Here is a 23074-nt window from a genome sequence, read left to right on the forward strand (position 1 = left end):
AACCTCTCAACAAAAATTTTTACCATTATAGCACCACGTGCAGTGATAACTCACTATCAAGAAGGATAGTCATAACAAAATATTCTAACAAACTTAAAAAAAAGTTTCATTTAATAAGCCATAACATTGATACTATTTTGATGTGACTTAACAATTCAAATAATCATTCCATACAACAGATGTAGCGTGCTGTCAGTTTAACTTTACCTTTGACTGTCATATGTCACCACTTCGGAGGATATTTGTTTCATCAAAACGGTTCACAAAACTTAAGAAGCCACATTATAACCATTCTGTAACGGTCATAGGACCTTTAATAAAGCTCATAAACCAGCCTTTAGAATATTAGGCCGAGGGGTGTGGAGCGCTAGAAAGGGCGCAAGAGGACAGCCGTTCGCGCCCCGGGGCGCGAGCACCACACCACCGAGGCGCGAGAGGGGCGCGAGAGGGGCGCGAGCCCGGAAAAAGATGCAGGCGCGGATGGGCTAGCGGCTGAGAATGGCGTGAATGAGGCTTGGGATGCGTGAATAGAGCCGTTTGGGCTCGGTTTTTTATTAAAAAAAAAAAAATTTTTCCATACAATATTTCTCTATATATTAACCTATATCCAACACAAACCCACAACAATATAACATACAATCTTTTCTCTCTATTAACCTATATCAAACCCAAACCAACACCAATATCACATACCAATATCACATACCACACCCAAAACCCAAAATCACCCCATCTTCCAAACCTTTTTTTAAAAACATGGCTGGAAATTGGTACCCAAACCTAGAATCAGATTACAGTTACGACGATTTATGGTCGGCACCGGACCAAGCGATGTTTTATTCGGGGTCGCAACAACCATCCGGCTTTCAACCATCCATTATACAACCGTCTCCTAACTTTGTAGTTCCGGAGACACAAGAACCAGAAGGTGAAGCTGCGGGACAAAGAAGACGCGTCCACCGGAAAAAACAATTTGCAACGGACGGGTCGGGTTCGGCTTCGACCGGAAGGACGAAACGGAAAATCACTCCGTGGTCATCGGATGAGAAGGAAGCCCTGTGTCGGGCTTGGATAGTCACTTCTGAGGATCGGCGTTGCGGTAATTGTTTTAACGTTTTTAAAAATGATTTTTAATAAAAAAGTTAAATAAAAAAGTTAAATGACATACAAATTTATTTATGCATTTTGCAGCGGACTACCAAAAGAGCAAGGTCTTTTGGACAAAGGTTAGGGAGACGTTCTATTCGCTCGTTGGGAGTACAGAGCGGAACGCCGATATGATTTCGGGTCGGTGGACCGAAATCAGAAAATTTGTCGGCTTGTTTACTAATCTGTTCAACAGGAACGCCGGTCGTATGAGACCAAGTGGCAGTGACGATTTGGCGGTTTATAATTTCACTGTCGAAGAGTGGAGGCAGGAGTGCCTGCGGAGGTATGGGACGGTGAAGACGTGGGACGATGTAAAGGTGTGGGAGAGGTTGAGAAGGTGTTCTAAGTGGGTTGAGCTGGTGGCGCCGGACGTTGATGCGGAAGTAGGGCCGAAACGGACTAAAACTAGTTCGTCTGGAGCGTACAGCACTTCCGCCGGGTCGGATTGCCGGGTTGGATTCGACCTAAACGTTGCGGGGGAGGAAACGTCTTCACCGCCGAGGAGGCGGCCATTGGGAAGGGACGCCAGGGGAAAAAACCGGCTGAGGGGGAAGCCGTAAACATCAACGATCTTGTTGAATCCCTCAATAAATTCAACAAAACCATGGAGGTGGTCTCTATTGACAAAAAGGAAAAAAAAAGAATGAGAGATTTGGACTTCCTTGCAAGAGACTTCAGCCACCTAAATCCGGTCGACCAAATGCTGATGGAAAAACAAAAGGAATGTATCCGGAAGAGGTTGATCGAAGAAGACGAAGCCGAATAATAAGAATAATGTTTTTCTTTAGTACTTTAATTTTTTTTTATATATTAATGTGTTTTTTTAATTAATGTGTGTTTTTTTAAATAATTTCTTGTTTTTTTAATAATACGTTTTTTTAATACATTTATAAAAAAATAAAAAAATAAACCGCTCGCGCCCCCTCTCGCGCCCCTCCACACCATGGCCCGGGGCGCTATCACCACTACCAACACCCATCTTATCAAGTTTCTCTCTCTGCCACACGTCACAATATTATTGGCTGGCGCCCCCACTCACGCCCCCTCTCGCGCCCCCCACACCCCTCAGCCTTATAGGGAATAGAATTACTGAAATATATAAGTTAAAACCATCATGAGTCATTATCTATTATACATATGTTTGACTAAAAGTGGGATAGTAATGTGGCGGAAAATACCCTTTAATGAGCATTAAGAGTTACACATGAACTTAGTAGCATATAATATATATAGGGGATTCATGAAAAACTAGGTTACTCGGAGTTTGTCTTATAGGTCTAGCGTCTAGGATATAGAGGTTTTCTCTTATAGAGGGGCCACGCAACTGTAAAATTTGGTGCAACACTAGCTTCAAGAACCAGAACATTTAATAACTTATTAAAAAGAGTGAGGTTTAAAAAAAGTGTAAATGTATAATAATCATAAATCATCTTCTATAATTTTATTTATTTTTAAATACAAATACTTGTTTATAGAAATGTAAAAGGCGGTTCAAAACATCAGCACCGAATGTTATAAACACTAAATTGGCCATTCCTCCTAACTAAAGTTTAGTGTCAACAGCGGGACATGTTAACTCGCTAAACACACAACCAGAATAATACAATAACCTAAGGGGCATTTCCAGCCCATTCGTTATCTATATCTATATCCATATAATTACACTAAAAGTCACTACATTTTATCTTTCATGTTCAATTAACTAATATTTTGTACACATTTATTATTATCTTTTTCTCTTATCTACTCATAACCATTTTCACAAAATATTAAAATATTATAAGGTGTGAAAAATATGTAACCTTAAATTTAAAATTCTCATATAAAATGTTGTCTCCTCTACTTACAACCACTCATATCATACAATAAATTTACAAAACTCACTCACATTATTTTAGAGCATGTGCTAAGCATGCTCTAAAGACCATTTAATTGAACTAAAATTGATTAACTAAGCATTTAATTGAAATGTTGTCTCCTCTACTTACAACCACTCATATCATATAATAAATTTATACAACCACTCACATAATTATAGAGCACGGTCTAAGCATGCTCTAAATTGATAAACTAAGCATCACTACTTAACTAAATATATAAAATAAAAAAAATTCATGAAAATGAAAAGAATCATTTATTGGCATATACATCAGGAAAATATTTAACTATCACAATGAAATGCCCAAATATATATATTCCGAGTACCTAATCAATACATAAGTATCACCAAAAATATATTGAAGTTTAAATAAACACTCACCTCTTACCTTCTATAAAACCAAGTTGAAATCGAACTGAGCTGCTCACTCATTTTTTTTATGTATAGACTTATCTATTTTAACCGGGTAATTTGGATCACTAACAAGCAGGCGGCTCTAAGAATTAAAAAAATATTAAGGGTCGAAGGCGAAAAATATTTTGGGCTTAAGTATACAAAGTATTTTATTGGGTTTAAACAATTTAATTTATAAATGAGCTTACTTTGTTATTATTTGGGTTGTGTAAAAAACTTTTGTATAAATTAGGCTTAAACATGTCTCAACCTTTTGGTTGGGAGTCACAACTCTTTGCAACTAGACCAAGTTAGTTGTTATGTAAGTGAATTTAAACATTAAATATACATATCGTTTTTTTATAAAAACACATATAGTTTCTTTTAAAAAAATATTTCGGGCCTAGTGGTGTGTCAAGCCGGGGGTCGACGACCACCTAGCCCCCTAGGCCGGCCCTACTAACAGGTCATCGGCCCACCTCGCTCATCTCCATACCCTGAGTACCGAAGGCCACAATCGAAAAGAAACCCGCCATAAGTGAGACAACCTCTTGGTCCAACCTAAAATCTCCTATTATTCTGTTATATGTGAAACTTAAACCCAAAACCTCCTACATTTTAAACTAAATTCTTTAGGTTATACAACTCAACCATTTAAGCTATATATCAATTGACCAATATAGACTTATTTGAATGATGAAACAAGCATATTTATTAACATTATTATTATTATTAATATTTTTTTTTTATTTTTTTTTGATAAACTCAAATATTTTTTTTAAATTGATTAACCCAAGTTTCATGTATTAGATTACAGATTTTCCTAATTATTTAAACCATTAAACATATTAGGTCGGCCTCTACCCCTCATCCCCTCTATAGAAATGTTTTCAACGGATCTAACAGGGTTCGTCGTCTGTCTTCTCTTCACATGCCCAAACCATCTCAATCTCCACTCTCTTAACTTGTCGGATATGTTAGCTACCCCTAATCTCTCCCGAAACACACTATTTCTTATTCGGTCTAACCTTGTGTGACCACACATCCAGCGTGACATTCTCATTTCTGCTACCTTCATTTTCCGCTCTTGTGCCTTCTTGATGGCCCAACAATTTGTTCCATAGAACATTGCAAGTCTAACTGCGACCCTATAAAATTTTCCCTTTAGTTTAGTTGGGAATCTCTTGTCGCACAATATACCTGTGGCTACTCTCCATCTACACCATCCTACCTGAACTCGATGGGTCACATCGCTGTCTAATTCACCATCGCTCTGAACAAATGATCCTAGATACTTGAACTTCGTTACCTGCGTAACCACTTGCCCTTCAATATTGATCTGAAAGTCCTCATTGTCATTTACCCCACTAAAATCACAGTGGAGGTACTCCGTCTTAGAGCGACTAATCCTTAAACCTATCCTCTCTAAGGTTGTTCGCAACTCCTTTAGCCTCACATTTAGATCTTGTTTACTCTCGGTAACTAACACAATATCGTCTGTGAACATCGTGCACCACGAGAGTGTCTCTTGAATCGACTTTGATAGCTCATCCAAGACTACTGAAAAAGAACGAACTCAACGCTGACCCTGGTGAAGGCCTACATCCACGGGGAAGAAATCGGTATCCCCCACGGGCGCACGGACACTTGTTGCACTCCTGGTATGCATATCCATAATTATCTCTATATATTTCCTCGGGGCCCCTCTACCCTGTAGGCACTTCCAAAGCACTTGGCATGGCACGTTGTCGTACGCCTTTTCTAGGTCAATAAACACCATATGAAGGTCACGCTTCTTCTCCCTATACTTTTTCATCAATCTTCTTATAATGTGTATTGAATATGTGGTGGAACGCCCCGACATGAATCCAAATTGGTTAATAAATATGTCGTTGGACTTTCTCTGGTTAGTAAATATGTTGAAATGTAAGTTTTTAGATTGGTCTATGTGAAGTAAATTTATTTTGATGTAAGTTGGTTTGTGTTAATGGTTCCCCTCCGGGTTGTGGAGGGTGGGGTGGGTGGAGGGGGGAGGGGGCATTAGCTTAAGCCTTTGTTTCTAAAAGGTACACAGTTTAAAGAAAATCATGTCTTTATTTAGTTTATTTAGACTAAAGCGGGTAATCGTATTCCCTAAAAATGTGTAAGTGTTTGCTTAGTCGTAACACATTTGATATTTGAATTTATGGATACTCATGAAGATAATAAAACACAAAGTCAATAAAATCCCTAAAATATTTAAAACAGATATATTAAACATCACACGTAAATCAAACATCTCAGAATAACGATTGGGTCAAATAGGAAGATTGTACTTTATATATGAAATTAATCAATTACAAAATATGTAAAGAAACCAACATTGGATTTGCATGATACAAAATTGGTTGATTAACAAATCATTGTTTACTTGTGTTTACTCATTGTAATTTTATTCGCTAGGTTAAAGTCATTTTTCAAAACATCGGGCGCTAAAAATATCAAAAATTTCTTGGTTTTAAAATATGTTTGCAGATTTAAACCGGTATTTTAAAAAACCGACGGTACGATATTAAAGGGTAAAGTTCAGTCATCCCATAAACCCAAAAAACGGCAAACTTTCACGCAGGTCAGTTGAAGGGTAAAGTTCAGTCATCCCACTAAATGAAAGTGCCGGTCTATCCGCATGAATCATGATAGAGGAAACTGAACACTAACCTATTAACAACCGCGCGTCGAACGGTTAATTTATTCAACACGGATATGCCGGTTTTCACCGCATAATTACGTGGAAAGTCGTTGCGTGGGGAAGGCGGCAAAACCCGCATAAACCCAAAAAACGGCAAACCTTCACGCAGGTCAGTCATAGGTAAACTTTGGTCAACTAAATGAAAGTGCCGGTCCTAACCGCACAAATCATGAGAGGAAACCGAACCTATTGACAACCGCGCGTCGAACGGTTAAGGCAAAACTTAGAATTTCTAACAAAAAGATGAGGAAAACCTCCACGCAGGTCAGATGTAGGTAAAGTTTAGCCATCCTACTAAGTGCAAGTGACGGTCCTACCCGCACAATCACGAAAGAGGAAGCAAAACTTCAACCTATTATCTACCACGTTCAAAGGTTAACTTATTCTAAACACTTGGAAAATTGCTAATTTAAACTAAAGTATACAAGTCATATAACGTTTATAATAAAGCAAGGAATCCAGTGAAAGTAGCGGTCTTACCCGCACAAAGATTTATATTTCATAATATTCATTACAAGAATGGCCGGGTAACTACCCGCCTACAAGAATATAAATCTATACAAGCTAAATCTATCCTAGCAGTGGGAAGGGATCTTCAGGATCAAGCTTCAGGGCCACTTCCACTTGGACCAGCACCATCAGTAGAGCGTGGCAGTTCAAGGAAAGCTTTAAGGATAGCTAGCCCATCATCAGCAGCAGCAACTTCGTTTACCTTCTCCACCACCGGATGCGGGAAGGCGGCATACTGATTCACTGCTTGGTCATAAACAGCTTCAGTATCAACATTATACAAAGGGAAGTTGGAAGGCGGGATGCCTTTCTCAACGAACCCTAGACCAAGCAGGAAGCCGGCCTTTTCCCCATCCTCGTGAGAAGCGTTGAGGGCTGCGCTCATAGCATCGTCGTAAGACGTCTCCGTGAAGACCCGATGCACAACCTACAAAGAAAAATACAAGTATCAGAACCTTTTCTATTTACAAAGAAAAGCGTAAAGACATAAAAAGCATACCTGAGACAACGCTTCTCGAAGAAGCCATTCCTTGGCAACCAGAGCCTCATGGAGGGCAGCTTGAGCTTCGTTACGGGCGCGTTCGGCTTCACTCTTGTTGAGGTTGGCAAGCAACACTTCTTTAGCCGCAGCCTCTTCGACGCCCTTTAGCTTCCGCTCAGTATGGTCAAGCACCCCCCTCTGGTCCAAGATCTCTTGGAGCTTTTTGGCGTCTTCCATCGCCAAGGCATCATGAGCCTGCTGGAGAGCCTCTAATTTGGCTTTAAGCTCTTCATTCTCCATGCGTAGAGGCTCAGCAACAGCTTCAGCCTTGGTGGCCCTCTCGGTTGCGTTCCTTGCAGTTTCCTTAGCCAGCCGAAGCTGTTCGTTAACAGCTTGGGCAGCCTTGGAACGGGCCTCGAGCCGGGCCTGAACTTCAACCTCGAGAGCCTTGAAGGCCTTCTCCTTCTCCGCAGCAGCCGCGGAGAGCCTCCTATTCTCCTCCCGGACAGCCCGCGCCTGAGCTACTTCTTGAATGCGAGCTGCTTTTAACTTGTCGTTTTCACGACAAAGCAGCTCGACGCGCGGCTGCATCCGGGCCAGGAGAACCCGAAGCTCATTGGTTAGCCTACCCTCCTGGTAGCTAGCCATGGCTTCCCCCAACGCACCACTGGGAGCAGCGTGACGAGCCCACTCCACGCACTCCACAGGTGTGCGAAGGGTTGTTCCTCGGCGAATGTTCCATCGTGGAACATACACTTCATTGGAATCCGACACTGCAAAAAACATAAAGCAGTTAGGAAAAGATGATAAAAAATATATAAAATAGGCGAAAAGAACCCTACGCACCTGTAGGGTCAATAACAGGCCGATAGCCGCCAAACCCATCACCTGAACCCAAGGGAAATCCATCCAAGAGGTCAGGCAGATGGGAAGGAGGCAGATGTTGGCGATAAGCCCCATGCATACCTGAAGGATCGGCCGTCGTTGCCGATGACGGAGGAGGTATGGTAACAGCCGCTGCGGTCGCCGCTGCGGAATCCGCAGCAAAGGTAACCGCCGGCTCAGTGAAAGATGCGGTAAAAATGGCACTGACAGCCGGCGGTGATGTCATCACCGCTACCGCTGGAACAGTCGGCTCAACGGAGTGAGCAACCGAACCAGCGGAAGCAGGCGCAGGCGCAGCCGCCTGGGTCGTCGCCTCAGGTAGGCTGACCAAGCCTACCGTCATGGGCGGAGGGGTACTCCTCTGCGCTCCACCCTGGAATGCGTCAACATCCACGCCTGCACAAAGAAGATAAGTGTTAATGATATTAAGCTATGAAGTTAAAGAAAGGAAGTTTGTACTTACGGGTTTTCTTGAGCCTAAAAGTGCGGACAGGCGGGGACGAACCCGATGGAGCCGGCCTCTTTGCGCCGCTCACCGTCGTCATCCGGGGCTCTCCGGAGGTGACAGTCGCAGCCTCCGGAGCGGTGGTCTTATCACCACCGGGGTTCCCCGCCACCTCCTCGCTCTCGGCCTCTGAGTCAGACCGAGGCACCGGATCGGCAGTGGAGGCCACCTTCTCCTTCCCCTTCCCGCCGGCAGCCTTCTTCTTTCGCACCAACGGAGGACCATCTGCGGATTCCTCATCAGAACATACGATTAGAGGAATTCCAGCAGAGGTTTCAACATTGAGGGGTCGAGGGTCGAATAGCGCCTTACCTGGCCGCCTGGCGCTAAGGATCTCGTGGCCTAGCGGGTAGACCTCCACGAACCGATCCGCCGTTTGTTCTAGGATGGGCAACTCGTTCTCGTCTAGAGCGCGAGTACCCATCCGAGCGGGACTGTCAGCCTCCCGCGGGTACATAAGCGACTGCAAGTCGTTCCCCTCTGAAATAAACAGGAAAGAAGTTAGAACAGAGATTCTAAATCAACAAAAAGAAACAGAGCATACCGTAAGGAACAGAGTTCGAACCGTACTCAAGGACGATTGAGATCTTTTGCGCATCTACATCCTTCCACACCCGGCTCATCCCGAGCATCACCATCCCGGACTCCGCAAACCGGTAAACCGGAGATTGGACTCGGGAGATCTTCGAGAACCATTCCGCCTCCTGGTAGTTGGAGGCGTGAAGGCTGGGAAGTGCTTGCCCATTCTTGAATTTCATGGCAAGGGGGATGGCGGGAGCGGAGATGTAGAAGAACTCCCGCTTCCACGAGCGAAGACTGCGCTCGGTTGCGCAAATCTTCAAACCCTTAATCCGGGTTATCAGCGTATACCACCCCTGGATGCACCTCCAAGAGTAGAAGGTCATCAGGCGGTCAACATAGGGCTCAATGCCCAGAATCCGGCACACCCACTCGAAGTGGCGAATCTTCGCGATCGCCATCGGGTGCACCTCGGTCAAGTGTACACCGTGCCTCTCAAGGACACGGTAAACAAACTTTGTCAATGGGAACCTAAGATTCCCATAGACAAAGAATGCAGCATATACCACGATCTTGCCTCTGGGGGCATCATACACCGTCTGATGGGGTTCAGGAAACTCAGGCTCGAGAGACTCGAGCATGAACTTCCTGACGATATACTGATACAGATCGACAGGCAGAGCACACTGGCACTCGCCAGCAGTACTCTTGTCATCGGCTGTAGATTCGAGATCACGTGAAGACATCTTGCAGATGAAAGAAGAAAACGATTTCAAGGGAATGCTCGACTGAAAAGATGAGTATTCGCCGGAAATCGTTTTGAAGATGAAGAGAAGAGTGAAAGTGTGGATTACAAAGAACCCTCTCCCCCTTTATATACTAATCGCAATTAATGCGATGAATTTAATGCGGAAGAGAGAGAAATCGAAGGTGCAATGAAACTATGACACGTGGCGAAAAGCAAGCTGGCAACAGCTGTTGAAAGGACGCGTACCATTAATTTCGCGGCCACGCGCCCGAAAAATCGCGCCCACGCGCCTGAAAAAGCGTCTGGAATGACCATGTACTGTCACGTCACCATAACTTCCTGCACGTCCTGACACAGTCAGAAGAAACCGTCGCACGACGTTTCAGAGGTTTGGACTGTTCTTATCCTTTCACCAACTCTTCGAATTTCAAAATTCAAAAAGATTCAAAAGTAAGCGGGAAAATACCCCTTACCTTGGCAACCAAGTAACCATAAGACGGGTGCGGGTACAGTATTAAGGCAAAACCCTTCACATACTTAGCACCTACAGGGAATTGGAGCCAAGAATACCTCGGCAACCAAGTAACTATAAGACGGATGCGGGTACATTGTTAAGGCAAAACCCTTCACATACCTAGCACCCGCAGGGAATTGAAGCCAAGAATACCTCGGCAACCAAGTAACCATAAGACGGGTGCGGGTACAGTGTTAAGGCAAAACCCTTCACATACCTAGCACCCGCAGGGAATGGACGCCAGGAATACCTTGGAAGTAACCATAAGACGAGCGCGGGTACAGTGTCAAGGCAAAACCCTTCACATACCTAGCGCTCCGCAGGGAATTGAAACCAAGAAGGATCTTCTGGGCAATGCTTGCGGAAACGGAAATAACATCCCCGCATAGCGGGAACGTCGAGAACTACGTTGTTTGAAGCTCCAGGATGGAATTGGTGGTTTTAACATAATTGATCACTATGTTCAAAACTACCAAAACCTCATGGAGAATCCACACAAGTGGGACTCAACGCTCCTGACTTGCGCGGAGGTTACAGACCTACCCGCATCATACCCAAAGATCAAGCAGGAAAGTCGGGAATTTCTGCAAGTGACAAGGACTTCCGCGGGAAGAATCCCCATGGAAAACCTTAAAACTAAACCCTTTTCAAAACCCTTTGCTTAAGTCCAAAAGTTCACCTCACTTTATTAAACACTCATGAGAAGAACATTGGACTGGGGGGACTTGAAGAGGTAGGTCCCAGCAGAGCCCAGTTGGACCCACAAGACTCGCCTTGAAGAGAGACGTCTGCGCAGAAACCAACTGGATCCGCATGACCCACCATGCTCAGAGACGTGACGTCCTTACGCGCAGTACGCAAGCTGTTCCCCCAGTTGGTGGAACAGGAATACTATTCAGCCGGCCACACCTCATTGGAAACCTACCTTCGGCTATAAATACCCCAAATGGTATGATCATCTCATCTTATCACATTACCATCATATTATCATCATATTATACCTGATATCTGCTCTAGCAATCTCTTAATATACATTTATATTTAAAGAGCAATCTAGTCTGATTCTCACGCCGGAGGGTGGTCACAAGGAGGAACCCCCCCCCCCCCTTCTCAGTGACAAGCTCACGGTGTCTGTTTTGCAGGTTATCAGAAGAACCATCTTTTCTGGGTCTCACCCCTCGTGGGAAACATCTATCTAACCCCCAGGTTACTCGTAATCTGCCCGGGGTCCGGTTAGTGTTTTTTCAATGTATAAAACAACGATCTCCATGTTTTGTAAAGAATCATGTTTCTAATATAATTTTAATACTTTTCATTACAATCGAACATGATACAATCGGTGGGAAATGGGTTCGATTAACCCAAAATCGGAATCCATGGATAGAAAATTACCATGGAAATACAACAAAACATAAAAGTCGACAGTGAAACATCACCGATAAAAATATAAAGGCATGTGAGATCGATTGAGCAAAGCAGGGCTATATCCCCTTGCATAAAGCACGTGTTGCAGCGCTAAGAAGGGCAAACAAAATACCAGCACGTCATACATCACTACGTATCACAAAATAAATCAGAATCAAATGGCTTGTACATATTGCAACATAAGTTGTACATATGGCTCCAAAGTTGTGAAGTGTATACATTAGATAATAATCAATGTACAAAAAAAATCTAACTAGTAATACTACTTTATGCAAAAAAAACATCTAATTAATAATACTAAACTCTTGGAAACCCTTTTGGTTTTTTATGTCCATTTATTACACTATTTGAAACCCTTTTTTTTTAATAATACTCTATCCATAAAAATAATTAAACTGGTAAAAGTATTTACTATTGTGAGTGGGTAACAATTACTCCTTTTATTATTAACTAATATAGAAAGAAAAGACCCCACCTCCGCCGGCTGTTGAAGCTCCGGTCGCCGTTCCTCAGGTTGTTGTTGGCAATGCTCGTGGTCCGGCCGGCAATCAGCCTCCTCCTCCGGCCGGTGGTGCAGCTCCGGCCGACTATGTTTGTCATGGGGATGTTCATGTCTTGGGGTCGTGTGTTTGTGGGTCATTTGGAATGTCGTTCGTCATATGTGAGTGAGATCTGGAACTGCTGTTTATGAGGGAGGTTGGTTATAAAGAAGTGGGTTAAATAATGGTTTTATAGATTTTCAGTCTAAATTTACTTACTTATTCGTTCTATTTTGTTGTATGACTCGTATCAATCAATATCACTTATGTTCTTCGATTTATTGTTTGCTTTAATTTATATATTTATGATATACTGATGAATAATAATAATAATAACACTTAATAATAATACTAATAATATTTGATAAATGATGATCATGATGGATGATGATGATCGGGCTTCATTATTGACCTCCTACATGACTAAAGAGGAAGCTGTGCATGTTATTGATAATTTTGTTGTGCTGTTATGATGATATTGTTTTTATTTATTTATTTATTTATTTATTATTATTATTATTATTATTATTCATTAATCAATCAATCAATATATCACTTAGATACTAATTATAAACACTTGAATGACAAACCCCTCGTCAAAGGCAAATATGGGGTGAAATGTGTCGGACTAGATCAACGCATTTGCAAAAACTAACTATGTCTACGAGATTTGATGTAAAACTGATAGCGTCGACTGCTTTGGACTCGACAACCTTGGGTTTTAACAAGGTCAGTGTGAATGGATTTTGCTTCAAACTTGGCGGGGTTTGCAAGACTTTTGCAATGTGTCATATTATCTATCATTTGTTGTTAAAACCCGTCGAATCGATGAATTTCTTATGGTTAAAATGGAAACAAACCAAAAAAATGAGTCATATAGAAAATACTTTGACTCGATGAATTTCTTACGCACAAAATGGAAACAAACCAAAAGATTTGAGTCATATAGGAAATCTCTCTCCTCACATTAGTTACTTTAAGATTTTTTTTCCTTTTGTAAATCATTGAATTTTGTCTGCAGTTTTACGAATTGTTTAATATTATTATATATATAGTTGTTCTAAATGTTTCACACAAATAGGTTCTGGTGTGGGACATGCCTATTTATGTGGTTACTCGTATTCAAAACATCTTGGGATATGGACATTTTGCCCTTTTATTCTGTTAGTAAGAATAAGGGGGTGTGGGGGCTCCAGTGGGGGCTCCAGCAGAGCCAAGAACCAATAATATTGTGACGTGTGGCAGAGAGAGAAACTGGATAAGGGGGTGTTGGAGCCCCTGGTGTGGAGGGGCTCCAGCGAAGTTTTTTTTTTATTTTTTTTATAAATATATTCAAACAACATATTATTAAAAAAACACATAAATTATTAAAAAAAACACCACATTAATAAAAAAACACATTAATAACTAAAAATTAAAAAACCAACAAAAAAAAATAAAATAAAAATTAAAGTACTAAAAAGAAACATTCTTCTTATTTTTCGGCTTGATCTTCTTCGATCAACCTCTTACGGATACGTTCCTTTTGCTTTTCCACTAGCATTTGATCGACCGGATGGAGGTGACTGAAGTCTCTAGTAAGAAAGTCCAAATCTCTCATTCGAGTTTTTTCCTTTTTGTCATAAGAGACCACCTCCATGGTTTTGTTGAATTTATTGAGGGATTCAACAAGATTGGCGATGTTTACGGCTTCCCCCTCAGCCGGTTTTTTCCCCTTGGCGTCCATTCCCAAAGGTCGCCTCCTCGGTGGTGAAGACGTTTCCTCCTCCGCAATGTTTAGGTCGAATCTAACGCGGCAATCCGACCCGGTTGAAGTGCTATACGCTCCAGACGAATTAGTTTTAGTCCGTTTCGGCCCTACTTCCGCATCCAAGTCCGGCGCCACCAGCTCAACCCACTTGGAACACTTTTTCAACCTGTCCCACAACTTTAAATCGTCCCACGTCTTCACCACCCCATACCTCCGCAAACACTCCTGCTTCCACTCTTCGACCGTGAAATTGTAAACCGCCAAATCATCACTGCCACTTGGTCTCATACGACCGTTGTTCCTGTTGAAAAGATTAGTAAACAAGCCGACAAATTTTCTGATTTCGGACCACCGACCCGAAATCATATCGGCGTTCCGCTCTGTACTCCCAACGAGCATGTGGAACGTCTCCCTAACCTTTGTCCAAAAAATCTTTCTCTGTTGGTAGTCGGTTGCAAAATGAATAAATAAATTAGATTTCCATTTAACCTTTTTATTAAAAATCTAAAATAAAAACGTTAAAACAATTACCGCAATGCCGATCCTCAGAAATGGCTATCCAAGCCCGACACAAGGCTTCCTTCTCATCCGATGACCACGGAGTGGTTTTCCGTTTCGTCGTCGGAGCCGGAGCCGGTTTCGACCCGTCCGTTGCAACTGGTTTTTTCCGGTGGACGCGTCTTTTTGGTTCCGGAGCTTCACCTTGTGATTCTTGTATCTCTGGAACAACAAAGTTAGGAGACGGTTGTGTGTTGGATGGTTGAAAGCCGGATGATTCTTGCGGCTCCGAATAAAACATCGGTTGGTGCGGTGAGAAACCCATAAACGTGTTCAATGAATCGTCGTCAAGATAATCTGAATCAAGGTTTGGGAACCAATTTCCAACCATTTTTTTAAAAAAAAGTTGAGAAGATGAATTGATTTTGGGTGATGGTGTGAAGTTTTGGTATAAAAATGGGTGAAATTGAGTATAGTTTATATAGAATTTTTTTTTTTCGGCTGGTCAAACACCCCAACGGGTGAAAAACCCTCAAAAATTATGCCCTCCTCTCTCTCTTCTCCCGCTACCATGCTCACGGCTATCCATAGCGCCTCTCTAGCGCCCCTGTTGGTGTGGTATTAGCGCTTGGGGGCGCGAGCGGAGAGGCTCTAGCGCCCCTTTGAAGCCCTCACACCCCTCAGTCTAAAGTTTGTATTTTAGTAACGCCTTCCAGTAATTTAATTATTTTTTTTAAGTGTTACTCCCATAAATTTAATAATTTGAACTATGCCTCCAAATTTAACAATTTTGTTTAACTCAAAAAGAATGGTAAGCAGTTTTGCTTTGAGGGGTCGATCCTAGAATATTTCTATCTATGTTTCGATATAAGTCTGATTAAAATCGTCTTCCTTTTTTACGCACACCAGTTACCACAACGAGTGAACCGGACTTATTTTAATGCTTTTATCACGTTTATAAAAAGTTTAAAAATCATTTGATGTAAAAGTAATGACATAAAAAATATATATCTCAAAGATGTAAAGAAAAGAGAAACCTTACAAGTTAAAGCTCAAGAACACGTTGTACTAATAACTTTCTTTGAACTCATGATATTGAATAAGACGCCATTCAATATTTGCTTGGAAAATCCTCTTGAACCTCATGCTTGTTGTTGACTTAGTCTACAAAAGAATTGTAAAATAAATTATGACCAGGATTTATAACCAGCATCCTTTATATCTCTAAAAGTATTACCAGTAACAAAATGGTCCGCTTAAATGTGGGTTTGACTCAAACATGAAAAGTTACAAATAAAACTACTTAGTTAACATAAACATTTGACAAATAAAGAAAGAAAAAACAAACAAGATATAAACAGATATAAACATTTTGTATATTAAACTAACTTTCAGTCATAATAACAAAATATCAACAAGCTTACAAGTTTCCATAGGAACAGGTGTCTATAGTGAATGACTGAAGTGGTTTTATAATTGAATCACGCGCATAGTACATACTAGAAGAAGACAAAAGGGTAGTTTTGTAATTGACTCATCTAGTAAAATGTTTATGTTACGGATAAAGTCACTGCACACATCTTTTTTCTAACTTTTTTATCAAATAGTTAATGATGAATTTAGAGGCGTGAGTGAGTCAAGACAAATCCAAGTTTACCTAAGCTCAAGCTATTTTTCTAAAGCTCGTGTCCGACTCGTAAGTTATGTTTTTCAAACTCGAGTTGGACTTTTTTATTACTTTATTGATTAATGTACATAAATTGTTTCTATATATTTTGAAAGTAACCTTTAAGGAGCCTCGTCTCGAGCTCATTTTGTACCTTAGGCGAGCCAAAGTTTGGCTCAAGTTGTCCAAAAGTGATAAAACTTAAAAATGCACAAGGCTTGGGCTCGCCTTCAACTCAAAGAAGCACGGGTCATCTCGAGCTTTTTTATCAATCCGAGCCCGAGTAGCTAACAAGCAGCTCGGCTTGTATACACCCCTAAGAGTGATGACAAAAACACACATACACAAACCTATGATAATTAATAACTCGGATCTTTAGCACAAAAGTTGAACAAAATTGATTAAAATAAATAATAATAACAGAAACATATATCATAGAAACATGAACACAAAATCAATAAAAGCATAAACATTCATTATAATAAACCGAACTTTTGAAACAAAATCTTAGACAAGAAATGTGTTACCTACTCGATATGCCAGCGGTGAACTTTTATAGCCTTGGTTTATTATTATATTTTTTCCTTTCTTTTTAACAAAAAAATGTGTGTGTGAGAGAGAGAGATGGGTGTTGTGTTGTGTTGTGTAGTGAGAGAGAGGAGGAGACGTTGGAGAAGATGGATAAGATTAGGGGGTAGTGTTTATATTTATATTATTACTAGCTTATATCCCGTGCGTTACACGGGTTGACAAAATGTCTTTTTTTAAACATATTAATAACAATATATAATAAAATGTGTAAAATTTATAAAAATCAATTTCACATGTAACTATAAATTCAATCAAATGTGTTAAGAGATATATGTTCTAGTTTTCATTTAGTAATTTCTAAACACCTTATTATAAAGAGTATGATGTTTGTATTTAAAGATTTGTCGCGTCGAATAATCCATTTTAACCTATGAATCGGGTGACAAAAAAGTTTCAAAGATATTATCATTTATAAAATTGCATCACAATTAGTATGATTAACGATTTAGAAAATAGTTAACTTTACATACGAAGAGGATAAAGTAAACATAGTAAGTTAATTTATGTTATTTATGTGCTTAATTTTAAAATTTTCTATCAAGTTACGGGCCTTGAAGATATTCTTTTCGGTAACTTGAAAATATATTATATGTACACATGTAATTCAACATTCCATCAGCACCCAACATAATATTTCCATCTTTCTTGTTTCTTAGTTGCAAACCTAAAATACGCAAACACAAATTAGATGCAACTTAATCATAATAACAGGATTAATCATATTGGGGTAACAAACACGTAAACAAATAAACATCTTCTACCGGAGTTCTTGTTATTAAAGGTAGACTTCCTTACAAGAAATTATGCATGTTCTATTTATTATTACATAATATATAATAAAAGTTACATCCTGTGTGTGTACATGTGTCTACATTCCGAGAGCACTATGCATGTCCTATATGGCTCTTGTTCTTGCATCTTTGGCCCCATTTTTTTGTCATGTCTGTCATCATATCCTGCAAATTAATAAAATTTACACCCAGTTTATAGTTAAGCTGACCATTAGAGGTTTTCACAGTCCGGTTTTAACGATTTATAAGTCAAACCGTAAACCAAACCGTTTCCAACTGTTATTGATAATCAAAAACCAAAACCAAACTGTTGAAATTTAAAGCTATATGCGGTTTGGTTCCAGTTTGATTTCACGGTTTGAAATATACTTACAAAACCTTTAAGTTATTACTCATTAACTTTTATTTGGAATCATATAAGTAGACTTAAAAATTCAAGCTTGATTGGTTCGTGTATTGTTATTACTCATTAACTTTTATTTTTTTATTTTAAAAAAATGTTACAATTTGTGCAGCTAATTCTCTTGCAAGTTTGATTGTTAATGAAATTGTGTCGTTATAAATTCGTTTTATATTGATTTTAAGTAGCTAATTTATTATTTAACATATATCGAATACATATTATAAAACTTGATAAGATATAAATCATAAACTAAAAGCTTGAGCCCTATATATTTAAGGAGGCTTTTTTTTTAGGATTTGACTATGTTTGATTTGCATTTGGTTTTCTCTTTCCGATCACAACTTTCTCGACTCTAAATCTCTCCTGTAGAAATTGGTTTTATAATTTATTTTAACCAAAGACAATTCGCACGATTAATCTGGAAAATGTCAATTGGTCAAATCCTAGTAATGTCATGATATAAGCCGTCTTTCGTCATTTGAATCGGGTTCTCTATGGGGCTCAACATATATATATATATATATATTTTTTTTTTTAATTTTAATACAATATTTTGTTTATGCTTGAGTCTTGTTGCACGAGACTACCTATGATTAATATCAATATTTCTAGTTGTAGCTTATGGTAAAGAAACTAAATGTTATGTTTAACAGATGATAGCAAATAATAAAGAATGACCCATTTGAACATGACGAAAACAAAGAATGAACGATTTAAAGAAAAACACAATAATAAAGCTAGTGTTTCAAGGTTTTTTCTTTATAAACAATTTAACAATTATTTGGTTTAATGAAACACATTTGTGAGGTCCATTCTTCATAATAGAGCACGTTGATTTGATAGTTATATTAATAAGCTATATATAAGCATACTAGGTTAGAACCCGTGTATTAATAAAGTTAAAATAAAACTAATAATATAAATTAGATTCCTCCGATAAACCAAAACCTACTTAACTACTTAAGTCCAGCAAGAAAGACATAATCACCACAAGTGCAGCTGGAAATCAATCGCTTACCTGAACACAAAAACAAAACATTTGAAAAGCCTTTTTATGTGGTAATTTTTACAAACTTTAAAAATGCACACCATACAAATCCTAAAACATATAGATAATTTGAATTTTCAAGTGTCATACTAATTAGATTCTCATGTGGCAAATCAAATTACAGTTTTGATAATGCTTACCATTTATTTGTATGTGATTTTTATGAACTCACTGAATTCTTCCATAAGATTTGGATGAACTATTAGTAAATAAATACCTAAAGAAATTAATTGTTTTATTTTAGGATTTACAGCATCAATTCAAAAAAAAATAAGTTTTTAACAAAATAGATGGTGCAAGTAAATCTAATGGCTGATAATCTGACAGTGATAAAGATACTGGCCCGTGTAGAAGTTGTATATATAGTGTGTTGAAAATTAATTAGTAAATGTTAATGATGATATAAAGGGTGCCTAAGTTTAACAACGATTGCAGTAGTGCTCGAATAATATTATGTGCCGTAATGCCTAATGGCTAATGCACTTTAAAAAAACCATGATAATCATCTGAGTTTGATAATCTTCCTTTCACCTACTCACTAAGGCTAATTACTTGTTCAAAGAAATTTGCTCAAAACTAATTCAAACAAAAGATTTTACTTCAATTTTTGTGAGATGTGGTATAAAATTGACTATTACACCCTTCTTTAGTTAATGAGAAGTAATACAAATGTGAAACTTAATAAAAGGGCATAATTGCCATTTTGGTCCATCTTCATTATTAAGTTTTTGTATACCACGTAAAATAAATTAAAAATCTTTATGTTCATAAACCCACACCGTGATCTACCGATTAATAAAGAAACTTAAAACAATATGCTTTCTAGCACTTTAATGCTTGTTTGCAATCTTGATTCCATGTGTAGCCGCAACACCATGTGATAACCCCACCTACAACAGAAACGACATCACCCGTCTCATAATCTAAATACAAATTACGAACCTAATCATGAATCACAACAGATCAAATACAAAACTATATCAAGACTTTTGTAAGACTTCATGGCCCGGTCCGCACTTGGTTGAACCAAAAAACTTTTGTAAGACACTTCAAATTTTCAAACATATAAAAAACTATATTAAGCTACTTATGTATTAGTGATGTTAGAAGTACGTGTTGAAAATACAAAACTTTATATAACATCAAAATGCATTGCTTAAACACAATAATTGTACTAAAATACTTTATTAAAATACAATGCTTAGCTGTAATCTTGCACCTACTATGGAATTTATAAACATGTTAAAATCTGTTAATTTGACAGTAAAGATCTATAATATTTTATTATATTTATCTTCTAATGCATCATAATCACATTTTACTATATATATCTTTTAATGCATCAGAAAACATTTTATTATGTGTTCCTTTACTAAAAACTGTTGTGCAGGTGCAGCTAAAGGATGCAAATATAAACATAAAAATCAAGTGTTAAGCAAGCAAAAGAATACAAATATAAAATGCCACCGGAAACATGATTAATAAACCGAAAAATAACATACAATCTGCCAGAGATTTTGAAAATATGGAGAGAATGTATTATGAAAAACCTACTTATTATGGTCCAGAATGCATGATGAAAAACCTACATATCGAATAATTACTGAACATCGATTCTAACTAAAAGCAATGTTAAATGATACTACAATTTTGTCAAAAAGTCAATTAAAAAATACGAGTTAATGGAATCACTGAAATAGAAACCTTACAATCTTTATGAAAAACACATCCCTCTTAATGACCTCCTGAACCTGCCATCATAAGTTCATTTAGAATGGTCATCAATAATACGACAAATAACTATAATGATATGGATTTTTGACTTGAGGAAGAAACACCACCCTTTTTTAATCCACCTTATAAAGAGTACAAAAACAGGTAAATAGCAAACCTTTGTTAATTGGCATTTATCCTCTCAATTTTCTTCATCAATAAAGAATTTTGAAACACTGAAATGATTAGACACCCATGCATATCCTAAACAAAATACTAAAATTAAATTCATCTAGTTAATAAATATATATGAAAATAAAGTTGTAAAGGTTTTTAACATATGTAGTTCACAATTGTCGTACCTGTTTCTGGAACTATTCTTTTCTTGAATTCTCTTTTGGTAATCCTCATAGATTATAGAAATCAAAATATTTGTTAAAAGTTATCGATTATTAAATAATATACTTGTCGAATAGTTGAATAAATATTATTTAGGAAGTTGATGAACCCGTCAAAAAAAATCAGGGTTTGTTGAGATTAATTAGGTGTTTAGTAGTATAAAAGGAATAAATAGAAAAATCACGATTAATTATTTGGTTAAAAAATAAAAGAGAATTGAATTTTAAAATGCCATGTGGAAAATGATTTAGAATGCCATGTGGCATTTTAAAGCTATTTGGTGAACATCCCACTCTTTTATTATATAGAAAGATTCATAATTTTGTTGCATTTAGCATGAAGAATACGATGATTACAAAGAAACACAATGTAATTCGGTTGTTTTATTATGATTTATGAATTTTGTGATTGTTCTTATTAATGGTTTACCCCACGAGTCTCTAATAGCCCTGTTGAGTGAATACAAAAGGCCACCAGTCGCTGCAATGCCCGTTTAGTGAATCCAAAAGGGAAACTTTTCAAACGAACAAATGGAAACCCAACCGAACAAATAGAAACCCCAACGAGTAAAAGTAGATTATAATGATGGAATCACCTTCTTTATCATACCACAGGTCTCTGATAGCGCTGTTTATTTAAAACAAAAGACCAACAGTCATTTCTAGCGTCGTTTAGGGAAAACATAAGCGACATATTTCAAACGGACAAATGGAAACTACAACGAGTAAAGTAAGCTAGAATGATTCAATCGCCTTGTTAATCACCCCACGAGTCTTTGATGTCCCAATCAGTGAAAACATAAGATCACTAGTCGTTGCTAGTCCTGCTTATTGAAAATATAAACGACACTTTTCAAACGAACAAATGGAAGTCCAATCGAACAAATGGAAGCCACAACGAATAAAAGTATACGGCAATGAGAGACTCACCTCCTTAATAATCTCACGAGTCTTTGATAGCACCATTGAGTGAATACAAAAGACCACCGGTCGTTGCAAGGCCTAATTAGTGGATACATAAGCGACACTTTTCAAACGAACAAATGAAATCCCAAACGAACAAATGTAAACCCCAACGAGCAAAGCAGACTAGAATTAGGGGTTGGCCTCCTTAATCACCCCACGAGTCCCTGATAGCCCTGTTAAGTGAATACAAAAGCCCACCAGTCGTTGCAAGGCCCGTTTAGCGAATTTAGATGTAATCACTACTTTTTAAAATGATTATGGATTAAACACCCTTTTGTATTGTGTTTTAAACGAATGAACATGAATACAAAAATTCGTTCGATTGTATCATCATTTTTGGTTAAAATCAAATAAACAAACACGAACACGCCCCCATCCAATATCCATGTTCTTTTTGTTTGTTTACGGGCCTACAAATATTCATAGAGCATTAGGGGTCAAAATGGTATAATATTAAAGAGACTAAAACGAATATTTGTTTAGTGCATTTATGATCTGTCGAATTGTTGCCCTTCGTTTTCACGCGTTATTCAATTTGACCCCTTATTTGTCTTACCGGAATTGAAGTGTTTTCTTCTGTTTTCCTATGTTTATTTGACTTTTATCTATTGGTTTTATATTTTAATATTTTATTTAGGAATAAATAACACAGTCTACCTGATTCATTTTAAATATTGATACACGTCTTAATTTATTTTCTACCTATACATAATATTTATGAATAAAATAGTGTTATGATAATATATAAACAGATTTAGTGCTAAATATATAAATAATTAGAGTTATTATATTAATACTATAGTAATTTTTATTACTTTATAATTTTTGAACTAAAATAATTATTATTACTTTGCTTCATTTTTATAGCATAATTAGGGTGTGTTTGGGATTTCTTATTTAAGTTGAAAAGGCCTTTTTGTGATAAGTAAAAAAGGACTTATGACTTTCTAATAAGGAGTTTTCAAAAAAGTGTTT

The sequence above is a fragment of the Bidens hawaiensis genome, unplaced genomic scaffold, assembly GCF_021521415.1.
Source record: "Bidens hawaiensis isolate Kalapana, Puna unplaced genomic scaffold, B.hawaiensis_p1.1 tig00056739_1, whole genome shotgun sequence".
In the NCBI taxonomy this organism is placed as follows: Eukaryota; Viridiplantae; Streptophyta; class Magnoliopsida; order Asterales; family Asteraceae; genus Bidens; species Bidens hawaiensis.